Source organism: Podarcis muralis, chromosome 16 (genome assembly GCF_964188315.1).
Source record: "Podarcis muralis chromosome 16, rPodMur119.hap1.1, whole genome shotgun sequence".
Lineage (NCBI taxonomy): Eukaryota > Metazoa > Chordata > Lepidosauria > Squamata > Lacertidae > Podarcis > Podarcis muralis.
Window position 1 is genome coordinate 31,517,501 of NC_135670.1, and position 21,706 is coordinate 31,539,206.

The window sequence follows — 21,706 nt, forward strand, 5'->3', positions numbered from 1 at the left end:
CTGTCTATCTATCTATCTATCTATCTATCTATCTATCTATCTATCTATCATCTTATCTATTTTGCCTTCCCCACAAGGATGGGTCACAGCAATGCAAAAACACAACATTAAAATTAGTAAAAATGGTGTTTGGGTCTGACTGATATCCTTTTTTTTCTGAAATGTGGTATTATAACTTCCTTGTTGCTGTTGAAAATCTTTAACAAAAAACAAGATTCTTACCAAGCTGACTGCATGGTGGGGGTCCCCCCACCCCCGCAGTAAACTAGCTTTATCTCTCTGCTCACAAGTGCAGCTTGTTTTTGTTTTCACCTCCGGACTCCTTTTTAGCGTTTCCAGGTTTCATCTGCTTAGCGAACATCTGGATTGTAGATTATTCTTCCTCTCCCCCCTCAGAGATGTAGTTTTTGCCATTCTATTGCAACTTGAATTTCATTTCTGTCCTAATGTATAGCTTCCTTAGTTGCCAAGGTGTTAATCTTCTCCCCTTTTAGTATAATCTGCACATTTCATCAGCCTCCTGACTCTACCCCTTGGTGCCGAAATGCTGCTTTTAAAATAACAATAGGGAAAGGCGTTTTGTACTTGCAGTGGATGCTGCAAGTCATTTAAGAATAGTCATTTGCCCTGAGCGCCCCCCAAATTAAATTCTAAGGTGTACACGAATTTTCTACATAGGAAGCACTTCAGCATGTGAGAGCATACTGCATTTTTAAAATAGAGGAAGATTTGAGTGAGGGCTGTAGCTCAGTGTAGACAATACGAGGCTTTATGGTTTGACTTGGTAGAAAGGAGCTTCTTGTTAGGAGAGGAGCTGTAGTAGCTCAGTGGTACAGCATCTGGTTTGCATGCAGAATATCCCAGTTGTTGTTGTTGATGATGATGATGATAATAATAGAATTGCTATACCACCCTCCATCCAATTTAATGAAGAAGTAATACTGTGTGTGTGTGTGTGTTGCTGTTTTGTTCCTATGCTGTGTATTTTTTTGTGTTTTATATTGTATGCCGCCCTGCAATCCTCGGATGAAGGCTGGTGTAGAAATTTAATAAAATAAATAAATAAATGTCCAGGTAAGCTGCAGGGGGGAGGAACACGACAACCCATTTCTGAAATGCTGGAGAGCTGCTGCCAATCAGTGTTGACAATGCTGAGCCAAACTGGCCAATTGTCTTGTTCTGTAGAAGGCAGAATCCTGCTTCCCTCCTATTTTATCACTTTAGCCTCATACTGGCATTCTGTAGTGCATCAAAGGTATACCAGTGAGGATTAGGCATCAACCCAAAATATGCAGCGGTCTCCATCTGCATATAGTCCCATTCCCCACGTGTTTGTGGATTACCGGGGGTGGGGTGTTTCTTCCCTATCCATCAGTCTTCTGTTAAGGGGAGGAAGGTATTAGTTGAGGAATCTGGGAGGCCTGTTGCGATAACAAAACAAACAAGAGATCAGCGATAAGGTAGAGTCTCTTTGGTACATAATTACCTTAAATGAAGGCCTGTTGGAGTCTAATGTCGGCGTGTCTTTTGATGTGCTCCGTGGCTCCCTGCTTCGCCACCCCAGGCCGACATTAATTCCCAGTGATGGCATGCTGGAATGACAGACATTGTCAGGAAGGGGCAGTGGGGAAACTGTGAGAGTACAATTGGGGGTGGTTTGGAACGGACAAGTTCCCCTGTTATTCTTTGTGGCAGGCAGCGAACTTGTCCATACAGCCGGATCCTCTGTCAAGACAAATTTAAGAATCTCCTCCAATGACACTCCCAGGCAAGCTGACGACTGCCTCAAAGTCACCTTCCTCTCCCTGTAAATGATGTGCCGTGTCTCTTTGCCGCTCCATCAGGCGGAGGAGAGCTGCTTGTTGCCTGCCGCCCCAATCCTGCAGGATTAAGCTGCAGCAGCGCAAGAAACCCTTTGTTGCTGCCTTGTCGCTGTAAAGCAGAGCCGGGGGATCTCAAACCCAGGGGCCACACAGACATATAGCCCTTGTTGGCTTTTTTCCACGCGGGTTATTGCTTCTTGGAGGTAGAGGGGAGTAAAAAGGGAAAGGTGTTGTTGGTGGTGAGCTGGGTTGTCAGGGCTGAAATTAGGCTTTCTGTCACCCGGGTCAAAGACCCAGTTTGGCACCTCCTCCCGATGCGTGTTTGCATGCATGCATACAAGTGCATACACACACACACAAACGCCCACCCCTCAACACATTTATTCATAAAGGGCATAAAAAGTAGGCAGTATATCATTTGAATACAAAGGAATCCTTAGAAGTATTATGACTGTATGACCAAAGGGAAAAAATGAACATCCCTTCCAGTGAAAGCAAATTGTTTGTCAAAAGTAGAACTTCCATGTGCAGCAATTGTCTACCTGAGGTCAGGTTTTGAATTGGATTTATTTGGTCACAGGATCATTAAAAGATTGCATTTCCATAAGATCAGCCAAGACCCTCTGGTTTCCTTTTGAAATGTAGCCCTAAGTCTTGTAGCCCTAAAGATTAGTCCTTGTTTTTTGAATGGAAGCTGTGATTCTGAGGATGCCAAGTTCAGACATTTGGGCTATCTGTGTGTTGCATCAGAGCCTTTTTTTGGGAAGCAGTACTGTGTTAGGAAACTCCGTTTCAGAGGTTGCCTTGAAAGAGCCTTTGCTTCCAAGACTGTATTAGTGAAACAGATTTGTGTTTTTTGCAGGAAATGAAAAAGAAAAATTCTTCCTGGAAGCATCTCCTGACCTGATTACGATGGCTTTTTATCTCTCTTTAACTTGCCCTGCGCTCCGTGTAACACATGAATTGGGGGAGCCCTGTAGATGCTTTCTGAAATTAACTAATGGCATATGACACGACAAGGGATTCTTCTGCGCCCCTTCCTTTTTTTATATATAAAAAAACAAGATTAAGAAATCTCCTAGGGTAGCAGGAATCCCCTGGAGATGCTATTAACTCGTGCTAACCACACCTTTGAAATTGCTTTATTGCTTTAATAACGAGGAGGCGAAAAGTAAGCGGGGTGGGGATGCGCCACATTTATTATTTATGCCAGTAAAAGGTTACCATTTTTTCTAAAGACTTCAGCAACACGGGAAAATGCCTCGTATTTACTGCATCATCTACAGCATCTATAAACTCCCCTGTCCAGCTTGGCATGGGGCAAATTAGCAAATCGGCTTGCTTGACCCTTGTAGGAAGGAGCATGGCTCAGCGGTGGAGCCTCTGCTTCTTATGCATAGTTTTAGGTTCAATCCCTGACACCTGTGATAGCTCAGTCAGTAGAGCATGTGCCTCTTAATCTCAGGGCCGTGGGTTCGAGCCCCACGTTGGCCAAAGATTCCTGCATTGCAGGGGGTTGGACTAGATGGCCCTCGTGCTCCCTTCCAACTCTGCGATTCTACCTCTAGGTGATCCTGGGAAAGACTCCCTGCATTAAACCCTGGAGAGGCACTGTCAGCGTGCACATCACTGAGCCCAGTGGTCTGAGTCAGTATAAAGCAGTTTCCTGTGTTGTTTGGTGCCAAGCTGCTGCTCAGGTGCTTTCCATGCACAAGGGAACCCGTTTTAATCCCTGTCTCTAGTAAAAATAATCAAGTGGCAGCTGATGGCTGTGGCATCTTCACAGAGAGCCTTCTAGACAACACTGTGCTGTGTTGCCTGGTGTGGTCAAAGGCACCACCCAACATTCCTGGTTGAAAAGGAAGGGACCATTCCTTCTTTGGAGCAGTTTGCTGTGTTCTGTGGAAGCAGAAGCATTTGGCTGGGGTTGTCTCCCCGCACCGTTCCTTCAGCATAGCACATTGCACAACCAGTCTGTGGCACAGCTGTTATGGATGGGCAGGGCTGTAAAGATCCGCTCAGCGGCCTCCCCCAGATTGCCCAGTCCCAGGCGCGCTAGCCGCCTCAGCGTCTCGCTGGCTCAGTCACCCCTGAACTCGTGGTACAGAGCCACCCACAGCACAAGAACCCGCTGTGGCACTCCGACCAACGGGCGGGCTCTTCCCCAGACTCAACTCTCAGACCCTGGACTCTCGGCCTGGTGCTCCTGAGAGCCTATTGCCCTAGTGCCTATGGGTAAGATGGCCCTGCGGATGGGTGTCTATCAGATGCTCTTGTTCTCCCGGAGCAGCCAAATGCTATACGTTATTCGTGCCAGCAGTAGTAGTAGAAGTAATAATAATAATAATAATAATAATTTTATTATTTAGATCCCACCCGTCTGTCTGGGTTTCCCGCCCAGCCACTCTAGGCGGCTTACAGCACATATAAAAACATAGTAGTACTCAACACTAATGTCTCACAACAGATGTAACTGATTTGTAAGAAAGACTGTACAACCCAAAAAGAGAGAGAGAAGGTTTGTACTTTTGTAAACCAAGAAAATCTTTAATAAAAAGACAAAAACAAAAATAGTAAAACGTCAAACATTAAGAACTTCCCGACACAGGGCTGCCTTCAGATGTCTTCTAAATGTTGTGTAGTTCTTTATCTCCTTGGCATCTGATGGGAGGGCGTTCCATGGAGAGGGTTCCACTGACAAGAAGGCCCTCTGCCTGGTTCCCTGTAACTTCACTTCTCACAGTGAGGGAACTACCAGAATGCCCTTGGTGCTGGACCTCAGTTTCTGGGCTGAACAATGACGGTAGTCGCTCCTTCAGGTATACTGGGCCGAGGCCATTTAGGGCTTTAAAGGTCAGCACCAACACGTTGAATTGTTATACGGTCCTGGTGGCCACTCCCGGTCACCAGTCTAGCTGCCGCATTCTGGATTAGTTGTAGTTTATGTGTCAGCTTCAAAGGTAGCCCCCCAAAGAGTGCATTGGAGTGGTCCAAGTGGGAGATAACCAGAGCATGCTCCACTCTGGAGACAGTCTATGGGCAGGTAGGGTCTCAGCTGGTGCACCAGATGAAACTGGCCCTGGACAGATGGAAGGAGCTGCCATTTTTAACCATAACTGTACCTTAAGCTCCTGATCAGGAGTGATATACCAACCCCAAACCAGAGCACTTCTGGGTCCTTGCTATATCGGATGATATGAACACTCCACTCCACTCTCTCAGGACAAACACCTCATTCCCTTCCTCATTTTGCTGCATGCATAAATCCTGGCTGAATCGGTCTTTCACTGTCTGGGCCTCTGTGTCATACTTGGTGCCAGTGGTGTAGCGTGGGGGGTGCAGGGGGGGCCGGCCACACCGGGCACAACATCTGGGGTTAGGGCAAATCCACAGGTTAGGGGGCGCAAATCCACGGGTTAGGGGGCACAAATCCACGGGTTAGGGGGGGCAAATTACTTGCCTTGCCCCAGGTGCTGACAACCCACGCTGCGCCACTGCTTGGTGCCATGGCAAATAGCGAGTGCAAGGTGAAATTGACTTTGAACTTAGCTAAGTAGAGGAGCTTCCTTAATGGGCAAGACAATAAAAATGATGTTGCTTTTTGCTTTTATGTATTTATTTGATTTAACAAGATTTTTATTACGCTTCATCAACCAAAACTGACTAAGCAGTATATAATTCTTGTTAAAAAAAAAGAATAGTTTGTGTCACCCAAGAATACTTGCAGCTGTCCCACCAAGACAGATAAATAACATAGTGACAATCTATAAGATTTTGAGATCTTTCTTTCTTTCTTTCTTTCTTTCTTTCTTTCTTTCTTTCTTTCTTTCTTTTTTATTCACATAATGTACATTCTTTACAGCAGACAAATCCAAAATAAAATCATATATAGCAAAACCATAAGTCTCATGTTTTCATTTACACTGATCCTCCTCTCCGATACCTTTACTTGATATTTCTTGCTACTTCTTCCTTATTTTAATTCCTTATTTTAAGTCTCTTAAATCCTATGCCAATCTTTAACAATTTCACTTAATACCTTCACCTCCCTCCCGCACAACCCAGTACTTCCCTCCACTTTACCTACTATTATTTTTGTTATTGTCGCGTTACTCACTTTATTTGTTATTCCATCCTTAATATATTATTATCCTATCTCCTTGCGCCTTTTAAACTTTTGCATATTAATTTTTAAGCTCCAGCACCAACTTTTTTCATGTATTCCTTAACGCATTCCCACTCTTTGTTAATTTTTTTATTAGAGCAGCCTCTGATGGTTGCTGTTAATTTTGCCATCTCTGTGAATTTGAGAAGTTTGGTTCTCCAATTTAATAATTCTGGTATTTTATCTGTTTTCCAATTTTTCGCCATTACGATTCTGGCTGCCACGGTTGCGTAAAGGAATACGTTCCTTTCATCCTTGGGGATGTTACTCGATACTAAACCCAACAAAAATGCCTCTGGTTTTTTAGAGATTGAACTCCTAAATATCTTTTTAAGCTCTTCATGTATCATAATCCAGAATTGTTTAACCACTTTGCACTCCCACCACATATGGTACATCGTCACCACCTCTGTTTTGCATCTCCAACAGAGCTTTGACTGTTTTTTGTACATCTTTGATAGTTTTACTGGGGTGAGGTACCAGCAGTAGAACATCTTCATTATGTTTTTCTTAATCAAATAGCATGCTGTGAAATTTATATCTGTTTTCCATAGCCTTTCCCATCTAGGTGAATTGTCTGGCCCAGCTCTTGTGACCATTTTATCATTGGTTCTTTTATTACCTCATCTTTCAGTTCCCATTCAAGGAGCAAGCCGCATATTTTCGATATTATCTTCCTATTTGGTTGCAAAAGTTCACATTGAAATTTTGATGTTATTGTTCAAATCCTATTTTTTTATCTTGGTTGAAGATATGCAATACCTGGTGATATTGTAGTCAGCTGTTACAATACAGTGGTACCTCGCAAGACGAATGCCTCGCAAGACAAAAAACTCGCTAGACGAAAGGGTTTTTTGTTTTTTGAGCTGCTTTGCAAGATGATTTTCCCTATGGGCTTGCTTCGCAAGACGGAAACGTCTTGCAAGTTTGTTTCCTTTTTCTTAACACCGTTAATACAGTTGCGACTTGACTTCGAGGAGCAACTCATAGAACGCGGTGTGGTAGCCTTTTTTTAAGGTTTTTAAAGACTTTGGTGATTTTTGAAGCTTTTCCAAAACTTTCCCAACACCGTGCTTCGCAAGACGAAAAAAATCGCAAGATGACAAAACTCGCGGAACGAATAAATTTCGTCTTGCGAGGCACCACTGTAGTTCTTAACCTCTTCATAAGGTCTTATTTACGTCACCGTGTTCTTTTATTAATAACTGTTGATATGTTGGCCAGTACTTCTCCATATTTACTCTTTTCACTGCCAATACTTCTAATGGGGATACCCACCATGGTATCTTAGGTTCTAACAACCATCGGTAATTTGCCCATACTTTATATAGAGACTTCCTGGTTATGTGATTCAGGAAGTCCCTGTTTACTGCCACTTTATCATAAATTAAATAGGCATGCCATCCAAAGCAGTTGTTCCATCCTTCTAAATCTAGAATCTCTGTTTTGTCTAGCATGACCCAGTCTTTTATCCATCCTAAGCATGCTGCCAGATAGTAAATTATCCAATCCGGAAGTCCAAATCCACCCCTCTATTTGATGTCTGTTAACAGTTTATATTTATACGTGGTTTCCCCCCTTGCCATACAAATCGGGATATGTCCTTTTTTCATTTTTCAAATATACTGATTACCGGAATCATTTGGAATAAAAAAAGCATTTTTGGTAATATACTCATTTTGATTGTTGAAATTCTCCCCCACATTGATAATTTTAATCTCTGCCAAGTTTCTAATTGATTTCTTATTTCCTTCCATGCTTTCATGTAATTATGCTTGAACAAATTAATATTCTTCATTGTTACATAAATCCCCAGATATTTTATCTCTTTTACAATTTGCAGGCCACTTGTTTATTCTAAATTCTTTTTCTCCTATTCATTCATATTTTTGACCATTATCTTCGTTTTATCTTTATTTAATTTGAATCCTGCTACCCTTCCAAATTCTTCCATCTTCTCTAACAATTTATTTATACTGTTTATCGGATTTTCCACCATTACTATCATATCATCTGCAAATGCTCTGCTTTTGTACACATTCCTGCCCAATGTTATACCTTTTATTTCCCCTTCATTTCTTATAACCTCATTTAATACTTCCAATGTTAATATAAATAAAAGAGGAGAAAGTGGGCACTCCTGTCTTGTTCCCTTCTGTATGGGGAAATATTCTGTCATCTCACCGTTAATTACCAGATTGGCCTTTGGGTCTTGGCATATTGCTTTTATTCCATTTAATATTAATATTCACAGCTCTAATCTTTCCAATATTTTCTCAAGAAATCTCCAGGATACGTTATCAAAAGCTTTCTCAGCATCAATAAATACAAAAGCTGCTGTTTTCCCTGGATTCATGTCTAGGTATTCGATCGAATCAACCACTAGTCTTACATTGTCACACATCTTCCTCCCTGGTAGGAAACCTACTTGATCTTGATTAATATATTTGTTCAAAACTATTCTCAATCTTTGGGCCAGTATATCGGCATATATTTTGTAGACATTGTTGAGTAGGGATATAGGTCTATAGTTATTAATATTTTCTTTTACTTTTGTCTTGCTTTAGTATTATGATGATATGTGCCAAATTCCACGACTCAGGGGTTTTCCCTTCTGCTATAATAATAATAATAATAATAATAATAATAATAATAATAATAATTATATATATATATATATATATATATATATATATATATATATATGCAGGTTTTGGTGTCCTCGGGTGTCTTCCCGTGTAAAAGTTGGGGTGTCTAGGCGACGTTTCGACGAGGTCTCACTCGTCATCTTCAGGCTGGTGCTTTCGGCTTCTTGTTACTGGAACAGAGCAGGATCTCAGTGTTTGAGTTCCTATAAATACTGTTGAGGAGGTGTGGCCTCTAATGTTCTGGGCAGAGAGGAAGTTCCCAGGCTAGTGTGCCTTTTCTTCTTTTGTTCCTTAATTGCTTGAGGGATATCTTGAGTGATTTCTTGAGTGATATCCTGAGTACCACTTAGGTGGGTCATTAGGTGTGGATTAGTTGCTAAAGCCTTTGTGTCTTGACCTCTTGAACTTTGTGAAGAGTTTTTCTGAGAAGATGGGTGTACTACATTTAGTTGTGCTCTGGCTTGGCTTCGTGTATAGGGGCGAGCTGTGGTTTTGTGGCCTGTGCCAGCCAGATCTGTGTAGGGATTGCAGGGGGGTGCAGCATCCGGAGGTGCCACCATGGTTTGGCTACTGGATGGTGTCTGTAATTTATCTGTGGAGAGGGTCTGGGTTTGGGTCTGGTGTGGTTGATTGGTGATGGCGTTCTGTGTGCCTCTGGATCTGGTGTCAGTTTTTGTGGGGAGGGCTAATTTCCAGATGTCTGGCAAGCGGGATGTGTCGTCACGCTTGTTCATGTTGTGAGGGTGTTTCTCTATCTCGATGGCTTCCATGATTATTCTCTTGTGGTGATGTTCCATGTTAGAGAGCAATTTGGAATCTGCAAAATTAATTTCGTGTCCTGTTTCTTTCATGTGTTGGAAGAGAGAGGAAGTTTTTTCTTCTTTTTTGACGGCATTCTTGTGTTCTGCGATACGTGCATTTATTCGTCTGTTTGTTTGTCCAATGTACGTGGCTGGGCAGACTTTGCAGGGTATTTCATAGACCCCTTGGTTTTCCAACTGGATTTTATCCTTGGGGTTTCTGAGGATATTGGCTATTTTTTTGGTTGGCGCAAAAGGCTGTTTTGATATTGTGTTTATGGAGGATTTTGCTAATTTTATCTGTAGTGCCCTTGATATAAGGAAGGAGGGCCATGCCATTGTTTTCTTCTGTGTCTTGGTTTTTGGGGGGTGTTTCTTTCTCAAGATATCCCTCAAGCAATTAAGGAACAAAAGAAGAAAAGGCACACTAGCCTGGGAACTTCCTCTCTGCCCAAAACATTGGAGGCTATACACCATACCTCCTCTACAGTATTTATAGGAACTCAAACACTGAGATCCTGCTCTGTTCCAGTAACAAGAAGCCGAAAGCACCTGCCTGAAGATGACGAGTGAGACCTCGTCGAAACGTCGCCTAGACACCCCAACTTTTACACGGGAAGATACCCGAGGACACCAAAACCTGCATATATATATATATATATATATATATATATATATATATATATCCCACCCTCCCCGGCCAAAGTCGGGCTCAGGGCGGCTAACAACAATAAAATAATACAACATTCTAAAACCATTTCATTATAAAATTAATTCAAATCAAATTGATGGCAACCATTGGGCTAGAGTTCTGTGAAGATTGCCAAAGGAGGGAGTCAGGCTGTGCCCTGACCAAAGGCCTGGTGGAACAGCTCTGTCTTGCAGGCCCTGCGGAAAGATGTCGATTTCATAGGGGTTGCTATTGCCTCCTCCATTTTTTTGTAATGCATTGCCGTGAGCCCATCTGGGCCCAGTGCTTTGCCTTATTTTGCTTTTGAGATTGCTTCATGCAGTTCATTTGAGGATATCGGCGCATTTAAATACTCTATTTTTTCTTTCCCAATCTTGGGTAGCCATTTGTCCTGTAAATAATTTATAACATCTTCCTCTGTTTCCTTTCCCACTGTATATAATTTACTGAAGTACTTTATAAAACATTTGTTTATTTCTTCTGGATTATCTATATTTTTCCCGCCTTCCTTTATTTTATCAATTTGCATTTCCTCCTTTCTCTTTTTTAATTGCCATGCCAGCAATTTTCCCGGTTTATTCGCAAATTCAAAAGATCTTTGTTTCATCCATCTTATATTTGTTTCAGTTTCTTCCCCAATTATCATTGTTAACTGCGCCTGCAGTAATTTGATTTTTTGAACTGGATTCCTATTTGCTGGTTCTCTTGCTAACATTTTCTCATTATTGGCTATTTCTTTTCTTATTTCTTCTAGCTTCCTCTCACGTATACTTTTCTTTCTTGCACTTTGCTATATGTAATAACCTCTAATACACGCTTTGCTGGCCTCCCAGATTGTTCTAATATTCGTATCCAGAATTTTTAGATTTTCCTTTCCTTTCTCACCTTCGTCAACGTGGCAAAGCAGCAAGTTCACTTCCGTAACTTAGTTTGCGGACTCCATGCAAAATTCAGTCGCTTGACTGGTATATGTGACTGTTTGCCGAGTGTTCAGAGTCCACCTCAATACTTGGCCAAAGCTGCAGCAGCCTGAATAGATGAAGCAAATTAGCTGAAGGGGGAGAGGTAGGTGTGTTTGTTTGTTTGTTTGTGTGTGTGTGTGTGAGAGAGAGAGAGAGAGAGAGAGAGGGAGAGAGAGAGAGAGAGAGAATCTGGTAGAATTTCACGATGGATACTGTTCTGAATCCCTCTGTCATGTCTATCTAGCAGAGAAGGAATATGCTGTTTAGGGCTGCCTTATCAGTGTTTATCGGTGTAGGCGTTCTGCTCCATGTAGCAGAACCCCAAGCTCTTTTTAAACCTTGACATCAATACAGGCAGTGATAAGATAAGACCTGCTTATCCTGTCCTGGCTATTCTGAATAAGATAAGCCCCCTTTTAAAAATCAAAACAAGCCTCAGAGTTTTTGCGCTGTGTGTGATGGGCAACCTCCAACCAGGCTCAGAGCCAACAAACTGAAGTCCCCCCAAACCAGCAGTCTGGGAGTCCTTAACATTGCTTCTGAGACCAACTCTGTTAGCACAGGCTGGGAGACTGCAGAGCAGTGAGGCAGGCGCTAAACCAGCAGAATACCTAATATGTCCCAATTGCCCAAACCAGGAACACACACTCTAGATTCCACAACTCCCTTTCCCTGACCCTCAAGTCTGTCCTGATGCTGCACCGAGTACCCAGGTGGGCACAGCTGGGTGAGACCAGCTCCACCCTGCTCACCTGCCCAAGTCTCAGTGATACAGACCAGATCAGCCTCTCCGCATCCATAATCAGATAATGGATATGAGAGGTCTTACTCAGAGCTAACCTGGCATTCAGCAACAGCAGCTGCAGACCTGAGGGCTGGCTGGTGGGACAACCACAATTTCCCAGGTTGGAAGAGGGACTGGCACATGGCACAGTCAATGCCTGTCCCGTGTGCCCCTTATCTGGCCTGCTGCACCCTCCGCACCATCCCTCTCCTTGCCCAGAACCACTGTGATTTGGGTCATCCCTGCTCTACCCGGCTCCTCTCTTTTCCAGGCACATCCTAAGCCCATTTATTAAAAAAACTACAAACCTGCCCCCATTTAAGAAAACACAAGGTTTTTTTAATAAAAAGATTAAAACATTTTAATCCCCCTGGCTTCTTCAGCAGCCTGTCTGATCTTTGCCTCTTGGCCCCCTTCCTCTCCAGCCTCCACTTCTTCCTCTGATTCTGGACTGCCTTCTGCCACTGCCTCTTCCTGCTCACTAAACCCTGTGGCCTCTTCTCCTTCTGACACCTCCTCCTCCCAGTTTGCTCCTCCTTCATTCTCTGACCACTCATCATTGTCCCACCACCAATCCCCTGGCTCTGAGCCATCTTCTCTTGGGGGGTGGGCTCCCCAGCTGGTACTTCAAACCACTCCTCTGCATCACTAGCTAGGCATGACTTGCCTAGCTAGTGATAACACACAGTGTGGCCATTTAAAGATGGGTAGCCGTGTTGGTCTGCCATAGTCAAAACAAAAAAAATTCCTTCCAGTAGCACCTTAAAGACCAACTAAGTTAGTTCTTGGTATGAGCTTTCGTGTGCATGCACACTGTGTATCTGAAGAAGTGTGCATGCACACGAAAGCTCATACCAAGAACTAACTTAGTTGGTCTTTAAGGTGCTACTGGAAGGAATTTTTTTTGTTTTGCCATTTAAAGAGTTTATGTGGCACCCTTGGCATACCGTAGCATGGCTTATCCAAACAGAAAAAAGAATGGAGATGAATGAATGTGGAATGGCCCTTTTGGTGAGGAAATAATTTTGATTTTAATTAGGGAAGAAGAAGAGGCAAAAGGGGAGGGGAATGGTGGAGTATTTTCTCTTGCAAGGAGACAAGACTAATGAATTTACAGCTTTGGGAGATGACCTCTGAGCAGCGTTCTCCAAAGCGCTTGTGCAGAAGTGTTTTCCTTTGTTTAAAAAGTACAACAGCCTTGTATTTTTCTTTTTTTAAAAAACCACAGCAGAATGAAGGGAAACATCTGATGAGGGAGGCTTCAGGCAGCTGCTGTCTGTTCCAGTAGGCTCTAACCATCTGCAGACACACCAGCACAGCTTTCCAAAAGGGGGAGAAAAGCAACACACATTTCTCTTTCTTTCTAGAGCTGGAATAGCGCTCTCTGTGTGTAAATAATGTCATGATGAAGCTTTGCGTTCTGCTTCCTCTCATCATGCTTCCCAGTATTCAAGAAGGAGTGTGTGGGAGTGCATCTCAATCACTATTAGGGATGGGTGAATCTGTCATTCTCTGACCCTCATTTTCCCCAGTCTTAAATTAATCTCTCTACAATTCCACATCATCTTGTACAATTTTTTTCTTCGAAAACACCTTACGAAAACTCACCAGCTTTTTAGCATGACTTTCTCCTAACATACACATTTTTGTGTGTGCAAATTTGACCAACATACAGTGGTACCTCGGGTTACATACGCTTCAGGTTACAGACTCCCCTAACCCAGAAATAGTGCTTCAGGTTAAGAACTTTGCTTCAGGATGAGAACAGAAATCGTGCTCCGGCAGCGCGGCGGCAGCAGGAGGTCCCATTAGCTAAAGTGGTGCTTCAGGTTAAGAACAGTTTCAGGTTAAGAACGGACCTCCGGAACAAATTAAGTACTTAACCCCAGGTACCACTGTACACATTTTTGCGAAGCAATTTCTCAGTGTGTTTTTGTATGTTATTTTCACAAATACATGCACTTCAGTGCATGCTTCACCTTTCCTATACAGTGGTACCCCGTGTTGTGCAACCTCCAGGTTACGGAATCTTTGGGTTACAGCCACGGCAAACCCGGAAGTGGGCTTGCTGCTTGCACATGCACAGAAGCGGTCCTCCGGTTACCAAATTTTTGGGATACGGCCAGGCCTCCAGAACAGATCCCGTTCGTAACCGGAAGTATATGCATTTGGTACTTGAGAACTGCATCACAAAATTCAGAGAAGTGCAAATTTCAAACGAAGGCTGTGTGACAGTTCCAAAATTGTTACGGAAATTGAGGATTAGGGAGGTTTGGATGAAAAAAGTGAACTGGATCGAATTTTTACCCTACCCACCATGGAAGCACTCTTATTGTTGCTTTTGTTAGCAATTTGCAATCCCCTCACACTTACCTGTCAGTTTTGTTGTTGCATGCAATACCACCATGTAGCTCTTTTAGGGACTGGCTCTGCCCTTGTTTCCACCATATTCACAGCACCTGGTTCATTAGGATGCTTATTTTAGTGGGTCTTGCTGGGTGCAGTACCCATGCGTGGTGGTGGTCTCTCTTCAAGTATGTTGCTTCCCATATATATTCAGCCATTTTTCTCTATGGTTGTGGAATCTTAACACGGCCCTCCTCTCCTCCCCCACCCCACAAAGCTTTTCTGGTGTTATATTCTAAGCCATTGTTTCTACAGCGCAGGCGTTGGGGGGGGGCACCCTGCTGAGCTGACAGCTGTGTCGCTTGAAACAATGGTGCAAGTTAATGGGCCAAAAGGCTCATCAGTGTTTTTCCCATTAAAAGTATTTTTAAAAATACATATAAATAATGTGATGACCATAACTTTTCTCTCTCCACTCAAGTATCGAGTAAATTATTGCTGCGTTATCCTGTTGTAAATGAGACCACAGGATCATAAACTTTTGTTAGTTTTGGCTGCTCTCTGGTTTGGCAGCCCATTAAACCAATTCATTATTAGTGCGAGTGCGGAGGTGCAGGCCCTTTTTTTGGGGTGGGGGGAGAGGCTGCATGAGCTAATGTGGAAGCTTTTGTCGGTCTGCCAAGTGAGGTGGCTATAATCTTAATGGCTTTTTGTGCATGTGTCTTTGACAGTGTGGGCCACAAACAAAGCTTGGATATGGATTTTAGATGCCTAGGTGCATGTGTCCTCTCTGGCTGTTGAGCAGGTGGAGCATGTTGTAGAGTGACCAAGACTGTACCATTTGAAGCTGCCCGTGAAGGGGCTGTAGGGGAAAGGGATCATATAGCTCTGTGGCAGAGCATCTGCTTTGCAGGCAGAAGGTCCCAGCTTCAATCCCTGACATATCCAGGTAGGGCTGCATGATGGTCCCTCGTCTGAAACCTTGGAAAGATGCTCCCAGACAGTGTAATGAGCTTGGGGGGGGGGGAGGAGGAGAAGGAGAAGAAGAGGGAGAAACCAGTGGTCTGACTCTATAATAATAATAATAATAATAATAATAATAATTTATTATTTATATCCCGCCCATCTGGCTGAGTTTCCCCAGCCACTCTGGGCGGCTCCCAATCAGTGTTAAAAACAGTACAGCGTTACATATTAAAAACTTCCCTGAACAGGGCTGCCTTAAGATGTCTTCTGAATATCAAGTGATTATTTATCTCTTTGACATCTAATGGGAGGGCGTTCCACAGGGCGGGCGCCACTACTGAGAAGGCCCTCTGTCTGGTTCCCTGTAGCCTCACTTCTCGCAATGAGGGAACCGCCAGAAGGCGCTCGGCGCTGGACCTCAGTGTCCGGGCTTTATGATGGGGGTGGAGACGCTCCTTCAGGTATACAGGACCGAGGCCGTTTAGGGCTTTAAAGGTCAACACCAACACTTTGAATCGTGCTCGGAAACGTACTGGGAGCCAATGCAGGTCTCTCAGGACCGGTGTTATATGGTCCTGGCGGCCACTCCCAGTCACCAGTCTAGCTGCCGCGTTCTGGATTAATTGCAGTTTCCGGGTCACCTTCAAAGGTAGCCCCACGTAGAGCGCGTTGCAGTAGTCCAAGCGTGAGATAACTAGAGCATGCACCACTCTGGCGAGACAGTTTGCGGGCAGGTAGGGTCTTAGCCTGCGTACCAGGTGGAGCTGGTAGACAGCTGCCCTGGACACAGAGTTAACCTGCGCCTCCATGGACAGCTGTGAGTCCAAAATGACTCCCAGGCTACGCACCTGGTCCTTTAGGGGCACAGTTACCCCATTCAAGACCAGGGAATCCCCCACACCAACCCGCTCCCTGTCCCCCAAAAACAGTACTTCTGTCTTGTCAGGATTCAACCTCAGTCTGTTAGCCGCCATCCATCCTCCAACCGCCTCCAGGCACTCACACAGGACCTTCACCGCCTTCACTGGTTCTGATTTAAAGGAGAGGTAGAGCTGGGTGTCATCTGCGTACTGATGAACACCCAGTCCAAACCCCCTGATGATCTCTCCCAGCGGCTTCATATAGATATTAAAAAGCATGGGGGAGAGGACAGAACCCTGAGGCACCCCACAAGTGAGAGCCCAGGGGTCTGAACACTCATCCCCCACCACCACTTTCTGGACACGGCCCAGGAGGAAGGAGCGGAACCACTGTATAACAGTGCCCCCAGCTCCCAGCCCCTCTAGACGGTCCAGAAGGATGTTATGGTCGATGGTGTCAAAGGCCGCTGAGAGATCCAGCAGAACTAGGAAACAGCTCTCACCTTTGTCCCTAGCCCGCCGGAGATCATCAACCAGCGCGACCAAGGCAGTTTCAGTTCCATGGTGAGACCTGAATCCCGATTGGAAGGGATCCAAATGGTCCGTTTCCTCCAGGCGTGCTTGGAGTTGTTCAGCAACCACCCGCTCAATCACCTTGCCCAAGAATGGCAGATTTGAGACTGGGCGATAGTTGGCCAAATTGGCCGGGTCTAAAGATGTTTTTTTAAGAAGCGGTTTAATGACCGCCTCTTTCAGCGGGTCTGGGAAGACTCCCTCACAGAGGGAAGCATTCACCACCCCGCAGAGCCCATCGCCCAGCCCTTCCCGGCTCGCTTTTATCAGCCAGGATGGGCAAGGATCAAGGAGACAGGTGGTCGGTTTCACTTTTCCAAGCAGCCTGTCCACATCCTCGGAGGTAACAGACTGGAATTGATCCCATGTAACAGGACCAGACAGAACTCTAGCACTCTCCCGCCCTGGCCCTGCTCCCACGGTGGAGTCTACCTCCTTCTGAATCTGAGCGATTTTATCTGCAAAAAACTTTGCAAAAGCATTGCAGGAGATCTTGGGGTCCCTACCAGGCCCCGGTGGTACAGGTGGTTCCGATAGATTGCGAACCACCTGAAAAAGTCTCCTGCTGCTGTTTTCTGCAGATGCTATGGAGGCGGCGAAGAAGGCCCTCTTCGCCGTCGCCATTGCCACTTGGTAGGCTCGACGTTGAGCTCTAGCCCGTGTCCGGTCTGATTCAGAATGAGTTTTCCGCCACCGGCGCTCTAGCCGTCTCAACGATTGTTTCATCACCCTTAGCTCCGGGGAAAACCACGGGGCTGTCCGGGCTCCATGCAATCGGAGAGGGCGCTTCGGAGCCAGACAGTCAATAGCCCTGGTTAACTCCGCATTCCAGCGTGCCACCAGGGAATCAGCTGAAAGGCCATCAACTTGGGATAAAGCATCCCCTACCACTCTCTGGAAGCCAATTGGATCCATTAAGTGGCGGGGGCGGACCATCCGAATTGGTCCCACCTCCCTGCAGAGGGGAAGGGTTGTGGAGAAGTCCAGTTGCACCAGGAAGTGATCTGACCATGGCACTTCTTTTGTTTCGCTTTTAGTTAGTGTCAGATCACCAACATCCATAGAGGTGAACACCAAGTCTAAGGCATGTCCATGGCGATGAGTTGGGCCAAACTTATTCAGGGACAGCCCCATGGAGGCCATGCTTTCCACGAAGTCCCGAGCGGCCCCTTGTAAGGTCGTGTCGGCATGGATGTTAAAATCCCCCAGGACAACCAAGCTAGGTGTCTCCAGGAGCATATCCGCCACGACCTGAAGCAGCTCGGGCAGGGAATCCTTGGTGCAGCGGGGAGGTCGGTACACCAGTAGGAATCCTGTACTGCCCCTATTGCCCAACTTCCAGAACATGCACTCAGAGAACTGGGTCTTTCCAATAGGACGCCTGGTGCAGACTAATGACTTCCTAAAAATCACTGCAACCCCCCCTCCCCGCCCACATGACCTGGGTTGCTGTGCGTAAGAGAAACCTGGTGGGCAAGCAGCGGCAAGGACAGGCCCATCTGCTTCATCCAACCAGGTCTCTGTCACACATGCCAGGTCAAATCCTCCATCCACAATCAGGTCGTGGATGGCAGTGGTTTTATTCATCATTGACCTGGCATTGCACAGCAACACTTTCAGGTCATGTGGGTTTCCCTTGCTGATTCCAGTATCCTTCCGGTCAGGACCAGACCTGGAGGCAGGAATAGTCCTCAGACAACGACTAAACCTGCCTCCTCGGTAATGACATGGTCTGGTCTTAGCGTAACTCCTCCTCCTACCCATGATCACTGAGATCGGTTGTCCCAGTGCATCCCCCCCTGTGGAACATGCCCCAGCCATTTTGTTTGCTGGGACACACTCCCAGGCAGCCCTGACCCCACCCCTTAAAAAGCAAAATACAAACTATATAATAATTTAACAGAATAATAATAATAATAATAATAATAATAATAATAATAATAATAAAACAAAACAGAACAAAACAAAGCAAGAAACAATAGCGCTGACTAAATGCTTATCCCTCCCCAAGCAAAAATAAAATAATAAAATAATATAATATTATAAAAAACAACAACCACCATTTAAGGTGCTGAAAATTAAAAACAATTAAAACATTTAAAACCATTTTGTCCATTGCTGCCGGTAGCTGCTCAGGCCTCTTATGCTGTGGCGGTGAGTGCAGGCCCCGCCCCCTAGGCCAGATGGAGTTGGCAGAAAAGGGAGCGGTCCTCCCAACACTCACGCAAGCAGCAACAGCAGCCGTGTCCCGGAGGCCTTGATGGAGGCCCTGGCAGTGAGTGCAGGTCCTGCCCCCTAAGCCGGATGGAGTTGGCAGAGGAGGGAGCAGTCTTCCCAACACTCAGACAAGCAGCAACAGCAGCCGTGTCCCGGGGGCCTCTCTCAGGCCTCTTATGCTGTGACGGTGAGTGCAGGCCCCGCCCCCTAGGCCAGATGGAGTTGGCAGAAAAGGGAGCGGTCCTCCCAACACTCACGCAAGCAGCAACAGCAGCCGTGTCCCGGAGGCCTTGATGGAGGCCCTGGCAGTGAGTGCAGGTCCTGCCCCCTAGGCCGGATGGAGTTGGCAGAGGAGGGAGCAGTCTTCCCAACACTCAGACAAGCAGCAACAGCAGCCGTGTCCCGGGGGCCTCTCTCAGGCCTCTTATGCTGTGGCGGTGAGTGCAGGCCCCGCCCCCTAGGCCAGATGGAGTTGGCAGAAAAGGGAGCGGTCCTCCCAACACTCACGCAAGCAGCAACAGCAGCCGTGTCCCGGAGGCCTTGATGGAGGCCCTGGCAGTGAGTGCAGGTCCTGCCCCCTAAGCCGGATGGAGTTGGCAGAGGAGGGAGCAGTCTTCCCAACACTCAGACAAGCAGCAACAGCAGTTGCTGTTTCCTGTTTCTTTTGAATTTTGTTTATCACATCCAGAGTCTCCCTTCTTATACACTGTAACCTGGGGTACCACTGTAGAAGGCAAGCATGTAAAGGGCGAGCCTGGATAGCTCAGCTGGTTAGTAGAGCATGGTGCTAGTAACACCTAGGTTGCAGGTTGAATCCCTGTATGGGACAATTGCATATCCCTGCATTGCAGGAGGTCAGACTAGATGATCCTCAGGGTCCCTTCCAACTCTACAATTCTGTATCAGTGGGATAGCTCAATTGGGTGGTGCTAACACACGTGTTGCAGGTTTGATCTCCGTGAGGAACAGCTGCAAATTCTTACATTGCAGGGGGTTGGACTAGATGATTCTCAGGGTCACTTCCAATTCCTATTCTGTTCTAATCTAATCTAATCTAATATCGTAGTTCTGGGATTCTTGGGGATTTTTCTTCACATTACCCTTCTACTTTGAACCACTACATTCATCTGCGTGTGGAACTCAGTTAGGGTTGCCGTATTTCAAAAAGTGAAAATGAAAATCAGGACACAAAATAAGTTGTTGAGCTCTCCCATCCCCACCCAGACATTTCAGCATTTTTGGCCCCAGACACCATTTCTGATGGCCTAATCCTGGCTACGTCTGGGCCATTCTGGATGTATGGCAACCTTACGATTAGTACCCCCCCCCAGTTCCCCTGCCTTGAGGCTCCCCTGTGGGGTTGGGCTGGTGGTGGTAGGAGGCAGCTTGTTTCATCATCCCCTCGCCGCCGCCGCCTAGGTGCCATGCAAATCTCCCTCCTCCTGTTGTAAAACACAGTCTGGGACTCGGGAGATCTAGTTAGCATGTGCCTGTAGTAAAATGTGCCTGACTGAAATGAAATGTGAAGTGTAACTGCCTACCCCAAAGCATGCATTGCTCCATCATGTCCCCCCCGCCCTGCCCTCCCTGAATAAAATGCACACTGTGTGTGTGTGTGTGTGTGTGTATATATATATATATATATATATATATATATATATATATAGGCTGTTGTCTCCTGTGACTGCTCCTTGTCTTCCCTTGGGAGGAGATACAGTGTGTGTGTGTGTGTGTGTGTGTGTGTGTGTGTGTGTGTGTAGCCAGGGTGTTGACAGCTGGGCATCGGGATTTCTCCAGGAGCTGCTGCTCCAGCTGCTTCTTGTTGGAGGAGTAATCCTTGTGTCACTTGTCAGGATGTCGGCTGCTCGCCACCACAGTAATAGAGCTCCTGGGCGCAGCTGGTGAAAAGCCAACCTTTCCCTGTCATCTCCTGCAAAGTGCTCCGAAGGATCAAATGTTTCAGCCAGCAACGCGAGAACAACAGAAAAAAACTGAAAGGGACCACGTGGACCTTCTGCAGGAAAGGATGGCACTCACATCCCACTGGGTGACAGCGTTCCATTACCCAGGAAAAGGGGCCAGCCACCGCTTCCACCTTTTTGCTGGAAAATGGTCATTCGCAGACCCTGCTAGGAACTCTGATTTAGCAGCAAGTTTTCCAGCAGGCAACAGGGTCTGGGGTGGGGCAGCTCCATCACCACAGAGTTGGTTATCTGTTTGGTAGAGGAAAGAGTACTTGGAGGTGCCTTTGTGGCAAAGAGATCTGTGCTGCCTGAGCACAAGCAAACAGGCTGACTCAGCTAATTGGCTTTGGCAGGTGGATTCAGTAGCTAACCCAGGCGAACGAAAAAGCCAGGCAGGGCAATCTGTGCCCAGCCAGTTGGCAACCTCACTGCTAACAGAGACGAACTGATAAATAATTAGCAAGGTGGCATTCGTGTCCTATTTCACAAGTTCTTCCAGTGCTCATTACTCTGGGGCTGGCTCCAGTCAGGGGCTGTTTGGTGAGAGTTTTGCCGCAGCTCTTGAAAGTCAAAATGGCCCTCGCGGAAGTGCCAGTAAATGAACACAAAATGAAAACAAGATTGTACCCAGATACATAAACAAACCGTCTACCAGTGGGCCTCAAATTGCATGTATCTTGAATCCCGTGATACATGTTCTAGTTAAAGTACAGCAAAGGAGGGGATAACTGTGTAAGCCCGAGGGAGGAGAGGCTCTTGTAAGGTGACCTCACTCGTAGCTTTGCCAGCACATGTTAAAGGATCAGTCTGCACAGATTACTTTTAAGTGCTCTTTCAACAGCAGGTGCCAGAAGTAACAGAAGGTAACTCCTTTTCTTAAGCTTGCATGTGGCTTTGATGGTTTGTT

General features: G+C 45.7%; 1 protein-coding gene across 1 annotated transcript in view; it reads right to left on the reverse strand.

Moving 5' to 3' along the window:
* CHFR (checkpoint with forkhead and ring finger domains) overlaps positions 1-11,150 on the reverse strand; it is a 51,565-nt gene extending 40,415 nt beyond the window's left edge. Inside the window, exons 1-2 of the mRNA XM_077920593.1 lie at positions 11,013-11,150; positions 1,487-1,592 (exon numbers count right to left, since the gene is read on the reverse strand). The gene's annotated coding sequence lies outside the window, so the exon portion shown is untranslated. The remainder of the gene's footprint in view (positions 1-1,486; positions 1,593-11,012) is intronic.
* Between the last annotated feature and the right edge of the window lie 10,556 nt (positions 11,151-21,706).